A 24,315-nucleotide genomic window follows, 5' to 3' on the forward strand; every position below is an offset into this window, starting at 1 on the left:
CATATGGAATATCTGACTAGTCAAAACAATCTTGAAAAAGAACTAAGTTGGAGGTCTCCTACTTCCTCCTTAGAACATGTCCTACAAAGCCAAAGTAATCAAAATTGTGTGGTACTGACAAAAAGGCAGTGGAATATAATAGAGAACACAAAAATAAATCCTCACATATGTGGTCAAATTATGTTTTATAATTTTCAGACAGGGTCTCACTCTGTTGCAGGGGTGGAGTGCAGTGGCACCATTACAGCTCACGGCAGTCTTGACCTCCCAGGCACAAGTGATCCTCCTGCCTCAGCAACCCCCATAGCTGGGACTACAGACATTTCACCACCACACTGGGCTAGTTTTTTTTTTTTTTTTTAGAAACAGGGTCTCACTATGTTGCCCAGGTTTGTGGTCAAATGATTTTTTGACAGGGGTACCAAGGCCATTCAATGACAAGACCATTCAACAGTCTTTTCAACCAACGGTGTTGAGAAAACTGGATATCTACATGCAAAAGAATAAAGTTGAACTTTTACCTTACACTGTATACAAAAATTAACTCAAAATAGATCAAAGACTTAAACATAAGCTATAAAACTATAAAACTCTTAGGAGAAAAGTTTCATGACGTTGGATTTGGCAATGATTTCTTGGATATGATGCCAAAGGCACAGGCAATAAAAGAAAAAATAGATTAAACTTCATCGAAATTAAAAACTTCTGTGCATCAAAGGACACTATCGACAGAGTGAAAAGGCAACCCACAGAATGGGAGAAAATATTTGCAAGTCATATATCTGATAAAGGCCAGAATATGCAAAGAATTCCTACAATTCAACAACAAAAAACAAACAACCCAATTGAAAAATAGGCAAAGGACTTGAATAAACATTTCTCCAAAAAAGATAACAAGTAATCAATAAGCATATGAAAAGATTCTCAACATCACTAATTATTAGGGGAATGCAAATCAAAACCACAATGAAATACCACTTTACACCCATTAAGATGACTACTAACAAAAAGACAGAAAATAAGAAGTTTTAGTGAGAATATGCAGAAATGGGAACTCTAGTGTGTTGCTGGTGGGAATGTAGAATGGATCAGCAGCTGTGGAAAATGACATGATGTATAAACATAGAATTACAGTAGGATTCGTTAATTCCACTTCTAGGTATATACCCCAAAAAAGTGAAAATGGGAACTCAAACAAATATTTGTGCATCCATGTTCATAGCAGGATTATTCACTATAGCTGAAAAGTGGAAGTAACCCAAATGTTCATCAGCAGATGAATGGATAAACAAAATGTGGTATATCCATATAACGGAATAGTATTTAGTAATAAAAAGGAGTCAGCTACTGTTACCTGCAACAGTATGAATGAAGCTCAAAAAATTATGCTAAGTGCAAGAAGCCAGGCATAAAAAGAAATATTGGCCAAGCAAGGTGGCTCATGCATGTAATCCCAGCACTTTGGGAGGGCAAGGTGGGTGGATCACCTGAGGCCAGGAGTTCAAGACCAGCCTGGCCAACATGGCGAAACCCTATCTCTGCTAAAAATACAAAAATTAGCCAGGCATGATGGTGCACACCTATAATCTCAGCTACTTGGGAGGCTGAGGCAGGAGAATCGCTTGAACCTGGGAGGCAGAGGTTGCAGTAGCCAAGATGGCACCACTGCACTCCAGCCTGAGTGACAGAGTGAGAATCTGACTCAAAAAAAAAAAAAAAGTAAATATTATGTGATTCCATTTATCTGATATTTCTAAAGATGGAAAATCAGTAGAGACAGAAAGCAGATCAGTGATTCCCTGGGACTGGGGGGTCGGAGTGGAGACTCACTGTGAATGGGTCCCTGGGAACCTTTGGAGGTGACAGAAAAAGTTCTAAAACAACTTTAGTGATGGTTGCACAACTGTATAAATTTACTAAACTCATCCAACTGTACACTTAAAATGGGTGAATCTTACGATAAGTAAATTATACCTCAATAAAGTTTTGGGGTTGGTTGGTTGGTTTGTTTTTGAGACTAAGTTTCACTCTTGTTGCCCAGGCTGGAGTACAATGGTGCGATCTCAGCTCACCACAACCTCTGCCTTCTGGTTTCAAGCAATTCTCCTGCCTCAGCCTCCCCAGTAGCTGGGATTAGAGGCATGTGCCACCACGCCCAGGTAATTTTGTATTTTTAGTAGAGACGGGGTTTCTCCATATTGATCAGGCTGGTCTTGAACTCCTGAACTCAGGTGATCTGCCTGCCTCGGCCTCCCAAACTGCTGGGATTACAGGCGTAAGCCACTGTGCCCAGCCAATAAAGTTGTTTTTTTAAGTCACCCGAATTGGGTATTCTTTCCTACACTTAACTGTGTGACACAAGAGCTTTGTTCTGAAATTCTGAAAGTGAGCAGAGAGGGGTTGCATGGGTGAGGCAGGCAAAATGAAAAAGATCAAATTGTCCACTGAAATGCTTTATGGCACCCACAGGAAAGAATTGCAGGCTTTGGGGGCTGCTCTGTCACACTCCAAGAACAGATAGAGCCAGGGTGGAGCCAGGGTCCCTCCTGCAATGGAGAAGTTATGAGTTATGGGCAGCAACATCCTGCCCTTTGCAACTCACGGGTGCTATTTCTCAACCTTCCCCTGGAACATCAGAATACCAGTGCAAGGTGAAGACGGCCCTGAGGAGAATGTTTTTCCTCACTGTCCCCCTGCCAATTTGCAATGCGCAAAAGACAGAAAGAAGTAGTTAATGGTTAGAGGACAGTGTGTCTGTGTGTGTGTGTGTGTGTGTGTACGTGCAAGTGCGTGTGTGTGTGTGCGTGTGTGTGTGCGCGCGTGTGTGTGTGTGTGTGTGCAGTTAGACCCATATACGGGCCCATTTGTATGTGTGAGGGGTGGGAAGTGGGAAGATAAAAAATGTAGAGTTTCATCACAATTATATTGCACATTTTTAATTATAGGGAAAAGATAAGAAGGCAATGCACTCGAATGCTATTCTTGGTAGGTTGTTAATTTTTAAACTAGGAAATGAATGTTACTTAAAAGAAAAAAAAAACTTTCCTTTTTACATGGGTTGGCCCACATGCAAATTGGCAGACAGAATCTACAAGTAAAGAGAAATGCTTAATTCAGCTTTTGTGTAATGAAATTAATTTTAATATAAATAAGATTTTAAAAGGATAAAGACAATTTAGAATGTTAATTTCAAATTTTGCTTTGCTATTGAAAGAACTATTAGGAAACAGGGAAACAAAAACACTTTCATTGAGTTAAAACAAAAACTTTCACTAACTTCGTTGGTTTGGTGATCAACAAGAGCAATATGATGGTTGTTGTCATCTTTGTTTATGATACCAGAAGATAAGGGAGGCTTAGAGGTCAGAAGTAGACTTCTCTGTGCAGATGAGAAACCTAAACAATGCAAGTCCTCAAAGAGAATTCTTTTGCTCATATTTCCTGAATGGCCAGTTCCATATCACATTAGCCAAATATTTATAGAATTTCCACTTTTCCATTATGCTTTACAGACAAAACAAAGGGTATAATTCATTTGTATGGAAAAAATTCATTGAAATCCAATGTGATTTGAAGTCAAATGCCATTTACAGGCTATCAACATATGTATGTCCCAGTTTATGCATGTTTAAGATCAACCCATGTGGGCACCAGTTCACGCATGTTTAAGATATGGAGGGTAATTTCTACCTCTCATGATTGTCTGGGGAATTTTGTTTGTTTGTTTGTTTTTGAGATCGAGTTTTGCTCTTGTCACCCAGTGCAATGGTGTGATCTCAGCCCACTGCAACCTGTGCCTCTTGGGTTCAAGCAATTCTCCTGCCTCAGCCTCCCGAGTAGCTGGGATTACAGGTACACACCACCACATCCAGCAAATTTTTGTAATTTTAGTAGAGATGGGGTTTCACCATGTTGGCCAAGCTGGTCTCAACTCCTGACCTCAGGTGATCCACCCACCTCGGCCTCCCAAAGTGCTGGGATTACAGGCGTGAGCCACCATGCCCGGCCTGTCTGGAGAATTTAAGGGTGTAATGTCTGGTAAGGCACTTGCCAAAAATAGGATGACATTCAGTAAATGGTAGATCTTTTCCATCCCATTCCACATCTCACCCATTGTCCACCACCCCACCCAAATACACATACACACACATACACTTTACAAGTCTTAATCTGCAAAGTTTCACTGATACATCCCATGGAAAAATTAAACGAACCATTTTCAAGAAGAAATGCCCCACTGCACACAAGAAGACTGTAAAGGGCATTCCTGCTCCCAGGGAAGAAGAGCTGGTGACTGGAAACAGCAAAAGGACACCTTATTCCCCTGCCCTCCCCCTGTGCTGGCAGGAGTAGAATTAGAAGATGCCAGAGCACCCAAATCTGGCTAGGAATCTGCTGAGTGAAAGGCAGAGCCTGGTGAACTTGGCTGATTCTGAGGTCAAGGTTGCATATTCAAGCCCCATAAGGAAGATTTATCCTGGCAACAACCTCCCCCTGGCCCTGGCCCATTCATGGATGTTTCCCATTGCATGGAAGAGCTTTGTCAGGGGGTGGGGTAGAAAAGGCTAAACACAATCTGTTCCCATCTTCATAAAAATAATAATTTTTAAAAACACAAAACATTGTTCCTCCTGACAGTGGGGCCAGATGTCCTTTTCAAATATCAATACCTGGGAGAAGCCGCAAAGAAGCAGAGCTCTGGCGGAGAATCACATGACTTAGGGAAAACATTCAGTTGCTATAACAAGTGTCAAAATAATAGTGGTTTAACATGGTAGTTTATTTCCTCTCTCACATAAGAATTCAAGTATAAAAAATTCAAGGCAATAGGGCAGCTCTGCAAGATGAGGAACCCAGGTTCCTCCTAGCATACACCCATGACTGCACAGCAAGAGGTTTCCATTTTGCAATCTAAGATGGCTGCTGTACCTCCACCATTACACACATGTCTCAGCCAGAAAGATTGGAAAGAGCGAGGAAGGAGCAAAGGCAAGGCACAACCCTTCCTTTCTATTTAAAGGCACAATTAGAAAGCTGCACACATGACTTGGGCTCACATCCCAGTAACTAGAACCTAGTAACAGAACGCAGCTACCTAGCTGCAAGGGAAGCTGGGAAATGTAGTCTTTCTGTTGGGTGACTGGCTGCTGAGCACAATTTAGGTGGTGGATTGGTTTCCTGGGGCTGCCATAACAAAGTTCCATAAACTGGGTGGCTTAAAACAACAGATTTGTGCTCTCACAGTTCAAGAAGCCAGAAGTCTGAAATCAAGGTGTCAGCAGGGTTGGTTCCTTCAGGAGGCTCTGAGGGAGAAACTGCCCCACACCTCTCTCCTAGCTTCTGCTGGTGTCTGGCAATCCTTGGCACTCCTCAACTTGTGGCTGCATCATTACGGTCTCTGCCTCCCTTGTCATATGGCCTTTGTGTCTCTGTATCTAAATCTTTTCTTTTATCAAGACAAGAGCCATTGGATTTAGGGTCCCACTCCCAATCTAGTATGATCTCATCTTAAATTTGATGACATCTACAAAGTTCTTATTTCCAAGTAAGGCCATATTTACAGGTACCAGGAGTTAGCACTTGAGCCTATCTTTGGAGAAGACACAATTCAACCCAACAGAGGGGCTTCCTGCCAAAGGAAGAAGAGGAGAGTGGATACTGAAGAACAGCAACCCCCTTGCTGCAGGACCCCAGGGAGTCGTGCTGGAAGACAGCCACTGTGATGTCAGAATGAACACTCTGTTCCAGTTGCTTGCAAGTGAACCTGACCGACATCTTCCTCTGCAGACACTTCATCTTCCAGGCACGTCATATGACCTGTGTCTCCCAGGCTCATCTGTTCTGCTCCCACAGGTCCACGTCTCAAAATGCCCTCCCATGCTCTTCCCCTCAGCCAACCCCTAAGGAAGAAGTTGCTCCCATAGGCTTTTCTCCTTGCCCCAGCCCACAGTGGCTGATAGCTCTCACCCTGGGCTTCCATTATGACTTTTATGAAACCTAGGCACTTGCCCTCATGGGCCCTTTTCCCTAAGAGCAAAAACTAATCCTTATTTAAATTTTTGTTTAAATGTTTATATCATGCTGGACTGGGTGTGGTGGTATGCATCTGTAGTCCCAGCTACTCAGGAAGTTGGGCCCAGAAGTTTAAGTCCAGCCTGGGCAACATGACAAGACCCCCATCTCAAAACAAATAAATAAATGTTGTATTAAAAAGCATTTTATGATTGCACTTGGTATAAAGATGAATGTATTAATGCTATGCACAAAAACATTCTCTTCAACTTAAAAGATATTTTCCTCATCATTTTAAGGAAACTAAAACATTTCTCCAGATCATTAAAAGTATTATGGGCACTAGGCACTGCCCTGCCTGCTGAACGGATAAGTCAACTTTACTGGAAAAGATGCTGAAAGGGACAACAGAAAAAAAAACCCAGCCACCAAATCTGACCACAGACTGCTGAGCAGAGAGTGTGAGTGCCATCTACCACCTCTTCCACCCCCAACAGGGAGGACACTTTATGTGCTCTCAATACAAATTGGGAATATGCAACAAGGTCTCAAGCCACTGACTGGTCAGAAAAGACAGCCCCCACCGGCTGTGGTGGCTCATGCCTGTAATCCCAGCACTCTGGGAGGCCGAGGCGGGTGAATTGCCTGAGCTCAGGAGTTCCAGACCTCCCTGGGCGACGTGGTGGAACCCTGTATTTACTGAAATAAAAAAATTTTTTTTAAATTGCCAAGCGTGGTGGCATGTGCCTGTAATCCCAACTACTAGGGAGGCTGAGGCATGAGAATCGCTTGAGCCTGGAAGGTGGAGGTTGCAGTGAGCTGAGACCATGGGCTCCATGCATTCCAGCCTGGGCTACAGAGTGAGACTCCATCTCAAAAAAAAAAAAAAAAGAAAAGAAAAGGAAGAGAAGAGAAGAGAAAAACGAAAAGGCAGCCTCCTCCCAGAGCTGTGAAATAAGCATCCTTCACCTCCCACCATTGTTGTCAAACACAACACAACTTAAAGAGTGGCCACCCATGCAACACGGTGGATACAAAGCCTTTATTAAAGGATGCAAGAAACCTCCCATCCTTCAGCATCATGAACTGTTCAATCCTTTGCCACAAATCTGAACTATCCCAAAATATACTTAATCCCAAACTAGCCTTCCTTCTTGTTTTATAACCCATGTAGATTTCAAAACTATTATTTTCTAATGTATTTCGTTTCAATTCACAAACTGGTTTGCAAGATATGTTTGCTAGGGTGACCAACTCATCTTGGTTGGCTCAGAACTTTCCTGGTCTTGGCCCTGTTTCATACCAGAAAACCTCTCAGTCCCAAGCAAACCAGGACAGTTGGCCAACCTATAATGATATCTAAGCTTCGTCATCCTCTTCTGAATTGTATATGTTTAGAGCAACAAGACAAAAATCACCAAGAAATGTTTTAAAGCAGCAATTGTTGTTCTGGAAAGTTCAAGTATGGCCCAATGCAACAGCTCAGCAAGATGTACACAGGCACTCGATATGGCCCAACCAGGTCCCCCTGGCTCTTCAGGCAACGTTGGCATGGGAAGGGGTGGCTATGAGTCATCTCCTTTTTTCCTGGGTTTCTCAGAATGGTCTCTTCCATAAATATTTTAGATGAAGGAGGAGGATTTGGGTTTCTGCCAAAGGAGAAAAAGGATTCCAACAGTGGTTCCCAAACCACAGTGCACTTAGGAATAGCCTGAAGAACTTGTTAAAAATAGACAGGTCTGGGCTCTATCCCCAGAAAGTTTAGCTTCAGAGAGTCTGAGAAACACTCTTGTTAACAAGTACCCTGGCTGATCTTGATGCATATTATTGGTGGACCGCACTTTTCAAAACTCTGGATTTGGGGCAAAGCTGTGAATGTTGCTTCCTCTTCTGTCTGAAGTGAAGCAGGACCAGAGCTTACAAGAAAGGAAGGGATAACTGAATGCAGTAATAAAGAGGGAGGCACTTAGTGTCAGGGCTACTGTTATCTAAAAAGCACTTGCTTGTAAATCTTGAGATTGTTGGAATATCTTAGGCAAAGCATATCTGGTTTAATCAGGGTGGCTATGCTTTACATACACATACACTCTGTGTGGTACATAGATCCATACAGCTGTAATGTAGATACAGATAAAGCATACACGAAATAGCAGCCATGAGGCTGATTTGTATATGACAGGCACTTATAAGTGTTTATATTTGTGTGTGTGTGTGTGTGTGTGTGTGTATGTCATGGTGGTATGTTTAACATACATAGTAACAAATCAGTAGTCCTGTTTTGATCATGTTAAATCTGAGATGGCCATAAGATAGCCAAATGCAGGTGACAAACAGGCAGTTGGATCTAGGCACCTACAGCTCTGGGATTTGACCAGGGGTCAAGTTAGGAGTAGAGATGCAGATTTAAGGAGTTATCGGCATAAAATCCCCAGGGCATCAATAAAACAGAAGCCACAAGGCCTGAGGTTTTCATGCCAAGTCAAGGTCACAGGCCCCATGGCTTTACAACGTGAGCTAGGTTCACTAAATGCAACCAGAAACTAGTAGAGCTTAGGCTATCCATAAACAGGAACTAGAATGTCCTTGTTCATCAGCTCAGGGTACAGCTCAAAGGCCATGTGTAGAAGTCCTTTGCCTCTCAAGGTGAAAACCCTAATTCAAGTTAACCCTCAGCGCAGAAACTCATAGGCCCCAGGCTGAGGCAAGCCTAGTTGCCCCATAGGCAGGCCTCCACAACACAACAAAGAAAGAGAGAGAGAGAGAGAAAAGAGAAAGAAAGAAAGAGAGAGAGAGGAAGGAAGGAAGGAAGGAAGACGTGAACAGGAAAACAATTTCCACAAACAACATCCCCAGGGGAAGGTGCACTTGTGCCAAAATCACAAAATATATGAGGAAGTCCAAAATCAGGGCAGGCGATTTACAAACTCCACATTACCCGCATCCCTATCTCTAAAAAAGGAAGAAATCATATCTAAAGAGGTAGGGATAATAGAACAATCTGAAAGGGACTTTGAAATCAGCACAGTCAGAAACAGCACAGTTGGAAACAGAAAATTCAGAGTCTTGAAAAAAAGCAGGACATGCTGAAATTGGTGTTTTGGAACGATTAGAGCAGCAATGACATGCAGAATTAAATGGAGAGGAGTGGGATTGGAAGCAGCAAGACCAGCCAGGAGGCTTCATGCAGTCTACCTACAGGTAATACTTTCTCTCGCTCCTGAAGTCTTGTAAAATTTAACTGGCGTATCTCTGATGGCCTTATGACCTCACCAACTTTATTTATTGTTTTATAACTGCTTTCACATATATAAACCATATAAAGGAACTCATTGAACTCAATGCCCCTTGGAGTGATGTGTTTGTGTAAATAGCTAGATAGTGCATGGATAGATAGGTGATGGGTGCATGGATGCATGCATCTATGGATCTATATACCACACAGAGTGTACGTGTATGTAAAACATAGCTGCCTTGATTAAACCAGATATGCTTTGCCTAAGATAGTCCAACAATCTCAAGATTTACAAGCAAGTGCTTTTTAGATAACAGTAGTCCTTCCTTCCTTCCTACCTTCCTTTCTTTCATAAATAAATTAACCAACAAATGAACAAGAGTCATGTAAGAAACTGATTGAATAGAACCTCTAGCTTGAACTAAAGCACAAAATGAAGCTGATGGCCTACCATTAATTGATCTCCCTAGGACCTGATAGTCTCCCTAAACTGGCTGTCTTCTTCTTATCCCACGGGTACATCATCTATTAATGCATTTAGAAGTCAGCTAAATTCAGTGACAGCTTTAAGCCCTGTAGCAATAATGAGAATCTTTTGCTATGTGTGAGTCTCCCTGGTGCAGATTGCTATATAACCTGTCTTCCTTTTCAAATTGATTGTCAGTCCATAAGCATTTGCCTATAGGTTACAAAGGGCCTTGACCTAAATCTGACTGCTGTATTCCTAAATAGGTAGAACCCTTCCCCTTCCCTCTTTAAGAAAAAACACCCTAATGCAATGACCAAGCCTTGGGAAACATGAATAACTTAGTGACTTGCACAGGGACACAAACCTGCCATGCTGAATAGCCGAATAGCAAAGATTTCAGGACCCCCTGAGAGGCCTAGAGTCATACTTATCTCCAAAGCATGGTGACAATCATGATGATGACAATGACACAAAGCTGTCTTTTATTGACTATCTAATATTGCTAGGCATCATCCTAGGCATCTTCAATACAACCTGGCATATAATCCTCACAAGAAACCAGTAAAAAAGTTACCAGCATGCTATCTTAGTCTGTTTTATATTGTTTATAACAGAACACCAAAAATTGAATAATTTATAAAGAAATGGAATTTATTTCTTAAAGTCATGGAGGAGGAGAAGTCCAAGGTCAAGGGGGTGCATCTGGTGAGGGCCTTCTTGCTGATGGGAATTATCTGCAGAGTCCTGAGGAGGCTGAGCATGCTAGCTCAGGTCTCTCTTCCTCTTCTTATAAAGCCACCAGCCTCACTTTCATGGTAACCCATTAATTCATTAATCCATCAATGGACTTCTCCATTAATGAAGGTAGAGCCTTCATGACTCGATCACCTCTTAAAGGCTGCACTTCTTAAAAGTTCCTCATTGGGGATTAAATTTCAACGTGAGTTTTGGAGGTAACAAACATTCAAACCATAGCACATGCCCATTTTGCAGATGAGAAAACTGGAGATGAAAGAAGTTAAATAAATTTCCCATTGTAAAAATCTAGTAAGTGTCAAAGCCAGGATTCAAACCCAGGTCAGCCTGAATGCAGTCTGTGTTCTTTCCACTTCCCAACACTGCTTCCTCTGCCGATGCTCATGTGCTAGCAAAACAGCGAGTGGCACTCAGCCACTTTGAGTGATTGTCTCAAGGACTTCAGATGATAGACATGGGCTCTAGAGCTGGAATTGTTTCCCAGGAAACTATAAACACACACAGGCACCAGCTTGCTGTGTTTTGAGTCCAATCTCATCCATGGCTTGCAAGGGAAAGACTAACTCAACCTGGTCTTTCATGCTGCCTCCATTTCACTCTATAGAGAATGAGCTGGTCCAACCCAGTTCCTGATTTTTGTGTCCCCATTGTGCGACCAGCTACTTACCTCCATGGCCAAAACAACTGCAAACAAATAGCTCTGAAATGTTAATGGTCTTCTTGGTGGATACAGAATAAGGCATAATAGGGAAAGACTATTCATAGCATGTTCTAGTACCTGCACTCCATTACCAGTGCAGTCTGGACTCATTGTACTGACTTGCTTTTTAGGCTCAAGTTAACCATAGAATTAATTATTTGAAATGATTTCAAGAAGCTTAAGATGAATTATTTCCTTTAAAATGATTCTACAAACCATATGACCATCAACAAGACAATGGGAGAAGTTGTGACCCATTCATACTGTGGAATATTATACACTTGTAAAAAAAGATGAATTACAACTACTTGCGACAACATGGAGGAAGCTTAGAAACATAATGTTGGTTGAAAAACCAAATCCCAGAAATCTACATACAACATGTGGTCATTTTTAGAGGCGTTTGCAAATTTTTTGACACCCTACCCTTCCAAAGATGGAGGCTAATTTCACTTTTCTTGAATGTGGGCCAGATTTAGTACTTATTTATTTTATTTTTTTCTTTTTAATTTTTTGTAGAGACAAACTCTCACTATGTTGGTCAGTCTTGTCTCAAACTACTGGACTCACACAATCCACCCACCTCAGCCTCCCAAAGCAATGGAATTACAGGTGTGAGCCACCACACCTTGCCTAGTGACTTCCCCCCACACCCCGAGACAGGGTTTCACTCTGTTGCCCAGGCTGGAGTGCCATGACACAATCTCCTCTCACTACAACCTCCACCTCCCAGGTTCAAGCGATTCTCCTGCCTCAGCCTACTAAGTAGCTGGAACTACAGACACGTGTCACCACACCTGGCTAATTTTTGTATTTTAGTAGAGACAGGGTTTCACCATGTTGGCCAGGCTGGTCTTGAACTCCTGGCCTCAAGTGAACCGCCCGCCTTGGCCTCCCAAAGTGGTCTTTAACATGAGTCACTGCGCGGCCCTATTGACTCATTTCTAATGAACATGGAAAAAGCGATGGTATGTTACTTCCATAACGAAATCAGAAAAAGATATCACCAATTCTGCCTTACTCTCTTGTATCATTTATTCTAGAAAAGCCAATCACGACTGGGCACAGTAGTTCATACATGCTTGTAATCCCAGCACTTTGGGAGGCTGAGGCAGGCAGATCACTTGAGCTCAGGAGTTTGAGTCACTTGAGCCTGGCCAACATGGTGAAACCCCGCCTCCACTAAAACACAAAAATTAGCCAGGTGTGGTGGTGGGTGCCTGTAATCCCAGCTACTCAGGAGGCTGAGGCTGGAGAATTGCTTGAACCCAGGAGGCAGAGGTTGCAGTGAGCTCAGATGCTGGCACTGCACTCTAGCCTGGGTGACAGAGTGAAACACCCTTGAAGAAGAGAGAGAGAGAGAGAGAGAGAGAGAAAGAGGAAAGGAAAGGAAGAAAGAAAGGAGGGAGAGAGGGAGGGAGGGAAGGAAGGAAGGAAAGAAGGAAGGAAAGAAAGAAAGAAAGGAGAAAGAGAGAGAAAGTGAGAGAGAGAAAGAAAGAGAAAGAAAGAAAAGAGAGGGAGGAAGGGAGGGACAGAGAGAGAGAGAAGGAGAGAAGCAGAGAAAGACAGAGATTGAAGAGAAGCCAATCACTAGTCCTCAAGACCTTTAAGCAGCCTGTGGAGAAGCCCATGTGGAGAAGTACTTGATCTTCCTGCCAATATCTAGCAACAACTTGCCAGCCACATAAGTGTGCCACCTTAGAAGAAGATCCCCCATCCCTAGTCAAGCCTTCAGATAACTGTAGCCCCTACCAACATCTTGACCTCAACTCCATGAAAAATCCCAAGCCAGAACCACTTCCAAGTTCATGATCCATAGCTAAACCACTGCCAAGTTCATGATCCATGAAAACTTGTAAGATCAATATTTATTGTCTGAGGCCACCGGGTTTGGTGACAATTTGTGATACAGCAATATGAAACTAATAAATGATATGATACCATTTATTTTATTTTTAAATATTTTTTCTGCAGTTTGTAGCAATCATTTTTTATAAATATCAAAAGCAAGAAATTGCTTATACAGACATGTACATGTGATAAACTATTTTTTAAGTGTGGGAATATTAACCATTCCACTGTTAACAACTGTAATGCTTAGATTAAATACATAAAACAATTGTGCAAAAGCATCACAGAGCAACAGAGTTTGACAATACTGGTGGGGCCAAGAGTACATAGATAAAGGAAGTGAGATAAGCTATACATTTGGCTCTGATTTTTCCTTTATGTTACTTGCCATTTTATGATGTGGAGCAATAAAGGCTGAAGGCAGAGAGTATCAGTGAGACTTGCAGAAATCTCATTAGGCTAGGGAGTCAGAGGTTGGAGTTCAAGGCCCATCAATGGGGAAGGAACTTGGAAAATACTTCAAGATTTTGGTTGAGATTGCTAAATAACTGTGCCCCTAGAAGTGAGTTAAGCTCCAAAAGCAAGGAAGACTATCCTTAGGAATCTTGGAATATCCCCTAGGCACAGTTAGAGGTAGATGAACCCTAACAAAGCTCCTAGACCTATCCTCAATTGCATCAGCATGAAAATGAGAATACCTTATTTCCCTGACATAAGCAAATTTAATAACCTTTGAAGGAAGATAGCTATAGAATACAATTTTTCATACATGATGTCTAGATCTCAATTGAAAATTACTAGGCATGCCAAGAAATAGGATCAAATGACTAAAAACCAAGAGGGGAAAAACAATAGAAAAAAAGTGATGCAGATATTGGAGTTATTAAACAGAGACTTTTAAATAACTATTATTAATATGCTCAAGGAAATAAAAGAAAGGACAGAGAATTTTACCAGAGAACTGGAGTCTGCTTAAAAAAAAACGGTCAGGCCAAGGCGGGCAGATCATGAGGTCAGGAGTCCGAGACCAACCTGGCCAACATGGTGAAACCTCGTCTCTACTAAAGATACAAAAAATTAGCCAGGCATTGTGGCGTGTGCCTGTAATTCCAGCTACTCTGGAGGCTGAGGCAAGAGAATCACTTAAACCTGGGAGGCGGAGGTTGCAGTGAGCCGAGATTGCGCCATTGAAGTCCAGTTTGGGCGACAGGGCGAAACTCCGTCTCAAAAAAAAAAGAAAAAGAAAAAAAAGCCAAATGAAAATCTTAGAATCAATATAATAAAATTACTGAAATTAAAAATTGAATAGATGGGTTCAATAGCAAATTAGACATAGCCAAGACAAAACAGTAAAGAACAGAGACAAAAGAATGAAAAATGGGGGGAAAAAATGTAATTGTCCGGCCACAGTGGCTCACACCTGTAATCCCAGCACTTTGGGAGGCCAAGGTAGGCAAATCCATTGAGGTCAAGAGTTTGAGACTACCCTGGCTAACATGACAAAACTCTGTCTCTACTAAAAATATAAAAATTAGCTAGGCATGGTGGTGGGTGCCTGTAATCCCAGCTACTCGGGAGGCTAAGGCAGGAGAATCGCTTGAACCGGGAAGTGAAGGTTGCAGTGAGCCGAGACTGTGCCACTGCATTCTAGCCTAGGCAACAGAGTGAGACTCGATCTCAAAAAAAAAGTAATTGATATGGGGGCATGGTAAAAACATCTAACATATTTGTAATTGGGACCCAGATGGAGAGAAGAATGGGATAGAACCAATTTTTAAACAAATATTGGCTGAGAATTTTCCAAAAATGATGAAAAACAGCAAGCTACAGTGTAAAGAATTTCTCCTCATGCATAGACGTACACAAACACACACACACACATACACACACACCTAGCTATATCACAGAAAAACTGCTGAAAACAAAAAAGGAAAAATCTTAAAAGCAACCAGAGGGAAAAACCCACATTGTTTTCAAAAGAGCAACAATAAAACTGACAGCTAAGCAAGAGAAAAAATGGATAAAGAAAATTGTTAAAGTGCTGAAAGAAAATAATTACCAACTTAAAATGCTATACTCAATGAAAATATCCTTCAAAAGTGAAGGCATAGTAAAGACATTTTAGGGCAAACAAAAACTGAGAGAACTTCTTGTTGGCATAGCTACATTCAAAGAAATACTGGAAGAATTTTTTCAGGCAGAAGATAATCCCAGATGAAAACAGTAATGCAAGACGGAATAAACAGGCTAGGCGTGGTGGCTCACACCTGTAAACCCAGCACCTTGGGAGGCCAAGGCAGGCAGATCACCTGAGGTCAGAAGCTCTAGACCAGCCTGGCCAACATAGTGAGACCCTGTCTCTACTAAAAATACAAAAATTAGCAGGACGTGGCAGCGCATGCCTGTAGTCCCAGCTACTGGGGAGGCTGAGGCACAAGAATCACTTGAATTCAGGAGGTGGAAGTTGCAGTGAGCGAGATCGTGTCACTGCACTCCAGCCTGGGTGACAGAGTGAGACTGTATTAAAAAAAATAAAAAATAAAAAAAAGAAATAACACCAAAAAAGTAAAATTTCTAAATTAATATTTACTACATAAAACAATAACACTAATGTCTTATAGAGTTCAAAATATAGAGAGAATTAAATATGTTAACAATAACACAAAAGGCAGGAGAAGGGTAAATGGAGTTAAAGTGTTGTGAGGTTCTTGCATTGTTCAGGATATGACATGTACAGTTGTTCCTCTGTATCTATTAAGGATTTGATCCAGGACTTCCCACAGATACCGAAATCCACAGATGTTCAAGTCCCTTACATGAAATGGCATAGTATTTGCCTATAACCTACACACATCCTTCCATATACTTTAAATCATCTCTAGATTACCTATAATACCTAATACACTGTAAGTGCTATGTAAATAGTTGTTTTACTGAATTGCTTAGGGAATAATAACAAAAGTCTGTACATGTTCAGTACAGATGACACCATTCATTTTTTTCCCAAATATTTTTGATCAAAAGTTGGTTGAATCCACAGATATGGAACCCATGGATATGGAGGCCAACTCTAGTCATTTAAGATAGGTTATAATAAAATAATGATACATGTTGCAATCTCTAGGCTAATCATTGTGTTCACTTTGGCAGCATATACACTAAAATGGGAAGAATACAGAGAAGATTAGTATGGCCCCTTGAGCAAAGATGGCATGCAAATTCTAGGGTAATCACCAAAGAATAATAAAAGAATGTACAGTTAACAAGCTTTAGAGTAGGGAAGTGGAATAATTTTTTAAATGCATGAATAATCCAAAGAAGGAGAGAAAGGGGAAAAATTAACAACAACAACAAAAAAAAACAGATGGAACAAATAGAAAGTAAATTGTAAGATGATAGGTTTAAATCATAGTATCAGTAATTAAATATAAATGATCCAAAGATGCCAATTAAAAGACAAAGATTGTGAGACTGGATAAAAATAAACCTCAAATATAAGGATATGAAAGGAAAAGTTGTGTGGCAGTTTTAAAACATAGCCACAAATCCTTTGGCACCCCTCTTATTAAGAGATGGAGTCTGTTTCCCTTCCCCAATCTGTGTGGGCATGTGGTTCCTTCAACCAGTAGAGTACAGAAGAAGTAACACTGCGGGACTTTTGAGGCAAGAGCATAAAAGTCTATGCAATTTATGCCTTGTTTGGTGAAACAGTCACTTTTGGAGCTCTGAGCCCCTGTGTGAGAAATCTGACTACTCAAGTCCGCCATGTTATAAGGAAGTCCAAGTAGGCACTACAATCAACAGTCCTAGCTGAGTCCAGTCTCATGTTAGCCCAGTCCAGGTACCAGACATGTGATTGAAGAAGTCTCCAGATTCTAGTCCCCAATCATTCACATCTTTCCAGCCAAGACTCCAGGCAATGTAGAACAGATATAAATGTCCCTGCTAAGCTCTGTCCAAATTCTTCACCCACAATACTTATGAGCATAATAAAATGTTTGTTGGTTTATGCCAGTAAGTTTTGGGGTGGATGGTTATGCAGCAGCACAAAAATGGAAAAAGTTGAAGCTAAAAGGATGAAAAAGATACATCAAGCTAACAATCAAAAGAAAGCTGGTGTAGCTAGACAAATATCAGACAAAGTAAACTTTAAGGCAAGCAGTTTTACTGAGTGATATTTCCTAACAATAAAGGGATCAATTCAATAAAAAAATTGCAAGTCTAACTTTGTATACACATAATAACGTAGCCTCAAAATAAACAAAGCAAAAACTGACAGAAGAACTAAGGGAGAAAAACTCAGATCCACAAGTACTGTTGGAAATGTTAACATACCTAAGTAAATTTTAAAGTACTGAAGTAATACAAAGGATATTCTCTGATGACAATGAAATTGAGCAAGAAGTCCAAAACAGAAAGATAACTAGAAAATCCCCAGATATTCAGAAATTAAGGAATATACTTTTCTAAATAATGCAAGAGTAAAAGTGAAAAAACTCATTAAAGTATCAAGCTTCTAGTTAACAGAAAAAAAAAAAAAATACCACTAATAACAAGAAAAGGCAAGTCACAGAATGGGAGAAAATATTTGCAATATATATGTATGGAAATCAGAAAATATTTTGAACTGAATGGCAATGAAAATAACGTATCACAAATTATTGGATGCAATTATAGCCAGGCATGGTGGCTCACTTCTGTAATCCCAATACTTTGGGAGGCCAAGGTGGGAAGATCACTTGAGCCCAGGAATTCAAGACCAGCCCAGCCAACAGCAAAAAGCAAAACCCCATCTCTACAAAAAGTACAAAAATTAGCTGGGTATAGTGGTGCACACCTGTAGTCCCAGCTACTCAGGAGGCTGAGGTGGGAGAATCACTTAGGCCTGGGAGGTCAAGGCTACAGTGAGCAGTGTTCATGCCACTGGACTCCAGCCTGGGCTATAGCACGAGATCTTGTTTCAAAAAAAAAAAAGAAGTTATTGAATAAAACTAAAATAGAGACAAAGGGAAATGTATAGCCCACTATAGCCTACTACAGCTACCAATATGGCTGAAAACGTTTTTTAACTAACAATACCAAACATTGGAAAACTGTTTGAAGTATCTATTATAACATGTACCTATGTGGTGACATAGCAATTACACTCCTGTTATACCCAACCTTAATGAGTAAATATGTGCCCCAAAAGATGTGGACAGGAGAATTCATGGCAGGTTTCTTAATAGCCAGAAAATGGACACAACACAAATGCCCAGGAATAATAAAATGAGTGAACAAATTGCATGGTTATACAGTGGAATACTCCTCAACCACAAAAAAAGAATGAACTACTGATGCATACAACAACATGGAGGAATCTTGCAAATAGAATGTTGCCCGAAAGACAAGAGTACATACTTAACAATTCCAAAACTAATCTACACTGACATATACCAGAACAGTGGTTACCTTGGGATGGGGGTGGAGGGAGGACTGACTGAGAAGGGACATTTCTAGAGTACAAATAATATACCATGACTTAATCCAGGTATGCTTACGTAAGTGTATAGTGTGTAAAAATCAATCGAGTTGTACTCTTAAAATCTGTGCATTTTATTATTATGTATGTTGTACTTTAAGTTTTTAAATGAAGCTTTTTTGAAAAAGCAAAATGAAAATAAACATAAAATTCCAGAAAGTGGCTGGGCACAGTGGTTCACAGCTATAATCCCAGTACTTCAGGAGGCTGAGGCAGGTGGATCACCTGAGGTCAGGAGCTCGAGACCAGCCTGGCCAACATGGTGAAACCTCATCTCCACTAAAAATACAAAAATTAGGGCAGACGTGGTGGCTTACGCCTGTAATCCCAGCACTTTGGGAAGCCGAGGCGGGTAGGTCACGAGGCCAGGAGTTCGAGACCAGCCTGGCCAACATGGTGAAACTCCATCTCTACTAAAAATACAAAAATTAGCTGGGAGTGGTGGCGGGCGCCTGTAATCCCAGCTACTCGGGAGGCTGAGGCAGGAGAATCACTTGAACCCGAGAGGCATAAATTGCAGTGAGCCGAGATTATGCCACCGCACTCTAGCCTGGGCAAAAAGAGCGAAACTCCTTCTCAAAAAAATAAAATAAAATAAAACTCCAGAAAGTGGTCATTTCTGGAGCAGAGACCAGAAGATAGAAGAGGAGAGGCTAGCATTCATACATACAATGCGTATACCCTTCTGTATGCATCAAATATTAAATGCTAACAAACACATTATATTAGTAAAAACAAATTCTTCAAATATTTACCACGCATGTACTGAACTCCGGAAGAATTTTAAAAGCAAAATGAATATAAATGACTCTCACTGATGTTTAAATACATGAAGACAATTGCATTAATTTAATAAGTGCCCTCCTAGCGTCATGCTGATTGTACCTTCAAGAGACCACTTTGTATGACGTAGGTCATAAGCATGACAGGCATTATTGAATGCATACTGTCTGTTGGGCACAGTTGTGAATGCTTTACATGCATTTAATTGTCATATAACCATATGAGGCCAGTACTGTTATCACCCCAATTTAACAGATGGGGAAACACACACAGGGAGTTCAAGTGATTTGCTGGTGGCCTCACAGCAGGCAAGCAGCCGAGCCAGCATTTGAAGCCTGCTTTTGAATGGCTGTCTGGTTTCAGAGCCTGCTCGCTCTACCTCTGCACCACTCTGCCTCTTTTAAGGAGCACAGCTCCCATTTCTGGGAGTTTTCCACCATACCCCTGACTTCTGAAGAGGACTGAAATGGAGTTGCAGGGTGTCTATAGAGAGGGGGCTTGTGACATGTCTGTAATTACAATGACAGTGAATTGCATTGTCATCACTGACAAAGACAATCATAATAAACATTGAGCCCACATTGTTCTATATCACAGAATGTATTAAAAAGTTGCTATGATTAAACAATTAACAAGTTTTTAAATTCCAGATCTTCACTAAGAAATAACCTGGATCGGCCAGACACAGTGACTCCCACTTGTAACTCCAATACTTTGGCAGGCTGAGGCGGGTGGAACACCTGAGGTCAGGAGTTCGAGCCCAGGCTGGCCAACATGGCGAAACCCCGTCTCTATTAAAGATATAAAAATTAGCCTGGAGTAGTGGCATGCACCTGTAATCCCAGCTACTGGGGAGGCTGATGCAGGAGAATCGTGTAAACCAGGGAGGCTGAGGTTGCAGTGGGCCGGGATCACACCACAGCACTCCAGCCTGGGTGACAGAATGAGACTCCCTCTCAAAATAAATAAATGAACAAACTAAGAAATAACCTGGATAAATTATCTTCTCTCTCTGAATTCTCTCCCATCGTTTTCTGGCTTATGGCACCTACAACTTTATATTTACTTATTTTATTTATTTGTTTGTTTGTTTGTTTGTTTGTTTTGAGACTGAACCTATTCTATTGCCCAGGCTGGGGTGTAGTGGCACGATCTCAGCTCACTGCAAGCTCCACCTCCCGGGTTCACGCCATTTTCCCACCTCAGCCTCCCGAGTAGCTGGGACTACAGGTGCCCACCACCACACTCGGCTAATTTTTTGTATTTTTAGTAGAGACGGGGTTTCACCATGTTAGCCAGGATGGATCACCTACGACTTTATAAATGCTTGAGCATTTGTTTCTGATTCTTCTTTGTCTTCTTGTGGGGCATGTTACTTAGACATGGAAGATGCTGAGTAAATATCTTTGTAATATCTGTGAAATAGCTGAGTCCATACATGACAAATAAATTAAGATGACGTCAAACATCCAAGGTCTTTGCAAAAGCTCCCACGTGTCCCTTGGCCTTGCCTGTCATAGTCACTGCTGTAACCCTGAGATTTAGAAAAGAGCCTGTAAGTTGTAAGTGCTCACTCAATACCAAGTTTTGGTTGAATGACTGAAAGTAGGAATGACAGATAATTCTGGCACTTTGTAAAATATCTGTAGACCAAGCCTCATCTCTGTGAAAGGCCTTGCTGACATGGGACCGGTCGACATGTCTACCAACTCAGAGGGATAAGGAAGAGGCACTACACTGCTGGGTCGTGATAAGAGAAGAAGGCATCTACAATGCTGGAGTGGACAGCAGGCTGGAGGGAGAATCCTTTTAAGAAAACCCATGCAGGCGGCGGGTGCGAGTCTCCCAGGTTTTCAGTGAGCGGTTCTTACCATGCACAGGGGAGGACAGGGATGAGGGTAAATGTCTTGAGTATCTCTGCGAATTTTCTTTTTCATCTTTTTTTTTATTTTTCTGAGATAGAGTCTCGCTCTGTTGTCCATGCTGGAGTGCGGTCACAGCTCACTGTAGCCTCCAACTTCTGGGTTCAAGCCATCCTCCTGCCTCAGCCTCTTAAATGGCTGGGACCACAGGCACACCACCACACTTGGCTAATTTTTTTTTTTAATTTTGTAGGGACAGGGTCTCACTATGTTGACCAGACTGGTCTCAAACTCCTGGCCTCAAGCAATCCTCCTGCCTTGGCTTCCTAAGCCCAGCGAGAATGTTCTTTCCTTGACTACTAAGAGTTCAGCAGTGTCTGCCAGGCTGAGCAAGTGGAGCTCCAGGGTCAGGTGGGTGGAAGAAGTTCCGTCCTCAGTCTCCCTGCTCCACTCCTGTCTCTTGTTTTCTTTTGGGAATTCTTTCTCTAGCGATGGGGAAGGCATGTGATGGCCTTTTTAAGGATAGAACATCACGAGTCATCTGGAACTGCCTCTTGGGGAAAGACTGTTCTCTTCCCTTAAAAAGCATGCCTTGTTCTTCCAGGAGAGATGCTTGCCTTCCTTCCTCCCCCTCCTCTCCACCCTTCCCTTCCCACTCTAGCCTCTCCTTCAAGCTGTCTTGCGTCCTCTTCTCCCTACTCCTGCCTTTTTCTCTGGTCCTCAGCGGGGAAAGCCAGAAGCCTAATCTCAGGAGCAGAAAAAATCTCCAAACCAATACACAGAGCCCAGGAGAAATGATCTGGAGCAAAGTGCTTCTCAGGGGCTCGTGCAGCAGAAAATCAGAACCTGATCATCTGGTCTGATGTGTCTGTTCCTATCCTTTGGTTGCAGAAGATCAAGTTCTGGCCATCACACATGTTGATGTCTGATACAAGGCATTGCTTAGCAAAGCCCTGAACTCTGCCTCCCACCACCACTCCCCTGGCTAAGTGAGGTCTGGGGGGCTGACATCGGCCTGGCCTCATCACTCTCTGACTCTCAGACTCGGAACCTAGTATCAGGGAGATTTCATCCCAAGACCTCCTTGTCTTCTGGGGGCCTTCATTCATTCACAACATTCTGAGTGAGTTCTTATGTCACCTGCCTCAACAACTTTGCTTCTCTGCTTCCAGTTATTTCTATCTTGGTCCATTTTACTGGCTCCTTCTCTTTCCACCACTTTTCTCTCTGTCTCCTTCATTTCTTCCTGTTCTAGGTGCTTCACATGGCCCTGTCTGCAGGCACCTCTCCCATTTCTGTCTCCGGGAGCGTTCTCCTCCATCCTCCCTCCTTCCTGGGGACTCTGGGAAGTGCCTGAGTGTGGCCTTGCAGGTTGCGCCACCGCTTTCATCCCGATCCAGGTGGCTGCAATCCAGTACAGGATTTACGCTGCCCTGACCCTGAGCCGTCAAGAAGGAACAGCCAGATTAATGGGGTGGGCGGGCTGGGGTAATAATCGTTTGTTTGATGTGACAAGCCTGATAGGCGTTGATTTACTTACAGACTGATGGGCTTTTAATTGAGCACGCCATCCCAGTCACTTCAAAGGCAGGGGAAGTTGACAAGGGGCCCCTTTCACGAGGACTCCTGGTGACTGACAGGCCCCCTCTGCTAAGACTCCCGCCTGGCCCAGGACCGGCCCGGGCAGCCCTCACCCGGCTCTGTACCAAAGGAACACATTTTCTGTAACTCAGAAATAGCCTTTTGTCTACTGCCGAGGAAGGCGGCCCCTGCTCGGAAGGCCTCACATCTCTCAGAGGGGTGAGGAATAAGGAGGAATGGGGGAGCCTGAGATGGGGCTGCAGAAAGGGCCTGGAGGAGGTAGGGGAGATTCCATGCCCTTGATGTGCAAATGGCTACTTTGTTCTGACCTCCTGTGTTGAGCCAGCCTCCTCCACCTCACTTTCTCCACCTTCTCCTCACTTCCTCCCAGTCTCTCTCTCTCTCTATATGTGTGTGTGTGTGTGTGTATTATATATGTATATATGTATTATATATACATATATATGAAAATATATATTTATATATCATTTATATTATATATACATATGTAATATATATGAAATATATATTCATATATAATACATATACATGAAAATTATATATATGTATTATATGTATAATACATATACATACAATTTTCTACTTTTTTTTAAAAATTAGAGACTGGGTCTCATTATGTTGCCCAGGCTGGTCTCAAACTCCTGGGCTCAAGGGATCCTCCAACCTTGGCCTCCCAAAGTGCTAGGATTACAGGCGTGAGCCACTGGGCCTGGCTGCTCCCTCTTTTCAAGCCCTTCTTTTTGTATTATCCTTTCCAGTTCTCGGGCCCCTTCCTTCTCCCCCTCTTTCTCCTCCCACTTCCTCCTTCCTTCTGCCTCACAGGAGAGGCCAGAAAAGGTGGAGTCAGCTCCTAATGTCCCTGGAGTAGTGGCCCGTTCACAGCAGCCCCCTCCTCCCTGACAACCACCCTTTCTCCCCCAGGCTGTAGGCTGTGAGGCCTTCAGACCAGGACACCGTTGGACTTGGAGGCGGGGCCTCTACAGTAAACCCTATAGATAACACTACAATGAACAGGGGCCACAGACACCCAGGCCTAAGGCCAGGGACTCAGGTTCAATGCAGTTTCTATCCCATTCTTGTTTGGTCCGGAAGATGTTAGGCCAAATGTGATTAATATTAAAACAGAGGTTTTATTCTGTTTGAAATGTTAGAAAACATTCTTTATCAAGGATGTTCTGTCGAAATGGATTTGCTTTGGTTTTGTTTTGTTCAAGTCCCATAGGACACAGTCCCTGACCTCTAGGAGGAGGGACCTTCTACATCAACCCCCAAACTTCATCACTAAGTGGGGAGTGGGGATGGAAGGGAGGTCAGTGAGACTCCCACCCTGCAGGAGCTTTGAGTTCTAAGTCAGGCCCTTTTAGTGACTGCCAGAGACAGTAGGCAAGCCCTGTTCCCTGCGTTCCTCTTTTTTTCCCTGTGGTAACTTACCCAGGCACGCAGAGCCAGACCCCGGCTAGAAAGACCATGGTAATAACTCACATTTGCATGCCACCATTTCATTTGGAAGGGACCTTCTTTTTTTCT

General features: G+C 42.3%; 1 non-coding gene across 1 annotated transcript; it reads left to right on the forward strand.

Annotated features, from left to right (window-relative positions):
* The first annotated feature begins 16,154 nt into the window (after positions 1 to 16,154).
* On the forward strand, positions 16,155 to 16,262 carry LOC116268716. Its single transcript, XR_004175887.1, has one exon. It is a non-coding gene; the product is annotated as a U6 spliceosomal RNA (small nuclear RNA).
* Positions 16,263 to 24,315: the final 8,053 nt, after the last annotated feature.

The sequence above is a fragment of the Papio anubis genome, chromosome 8, assembly GCF_008728515.1.
Source record: "Papio anubis isolate 15944 chromosome 8, Panubis1.0, whole genome shotgun sequence".
Classification (NCBI taxonomy): Eukaryota; Metazoa; Chordata; class Mammalia; order Primates; family Cercopithecidae; genus Papio; species Papio anubis.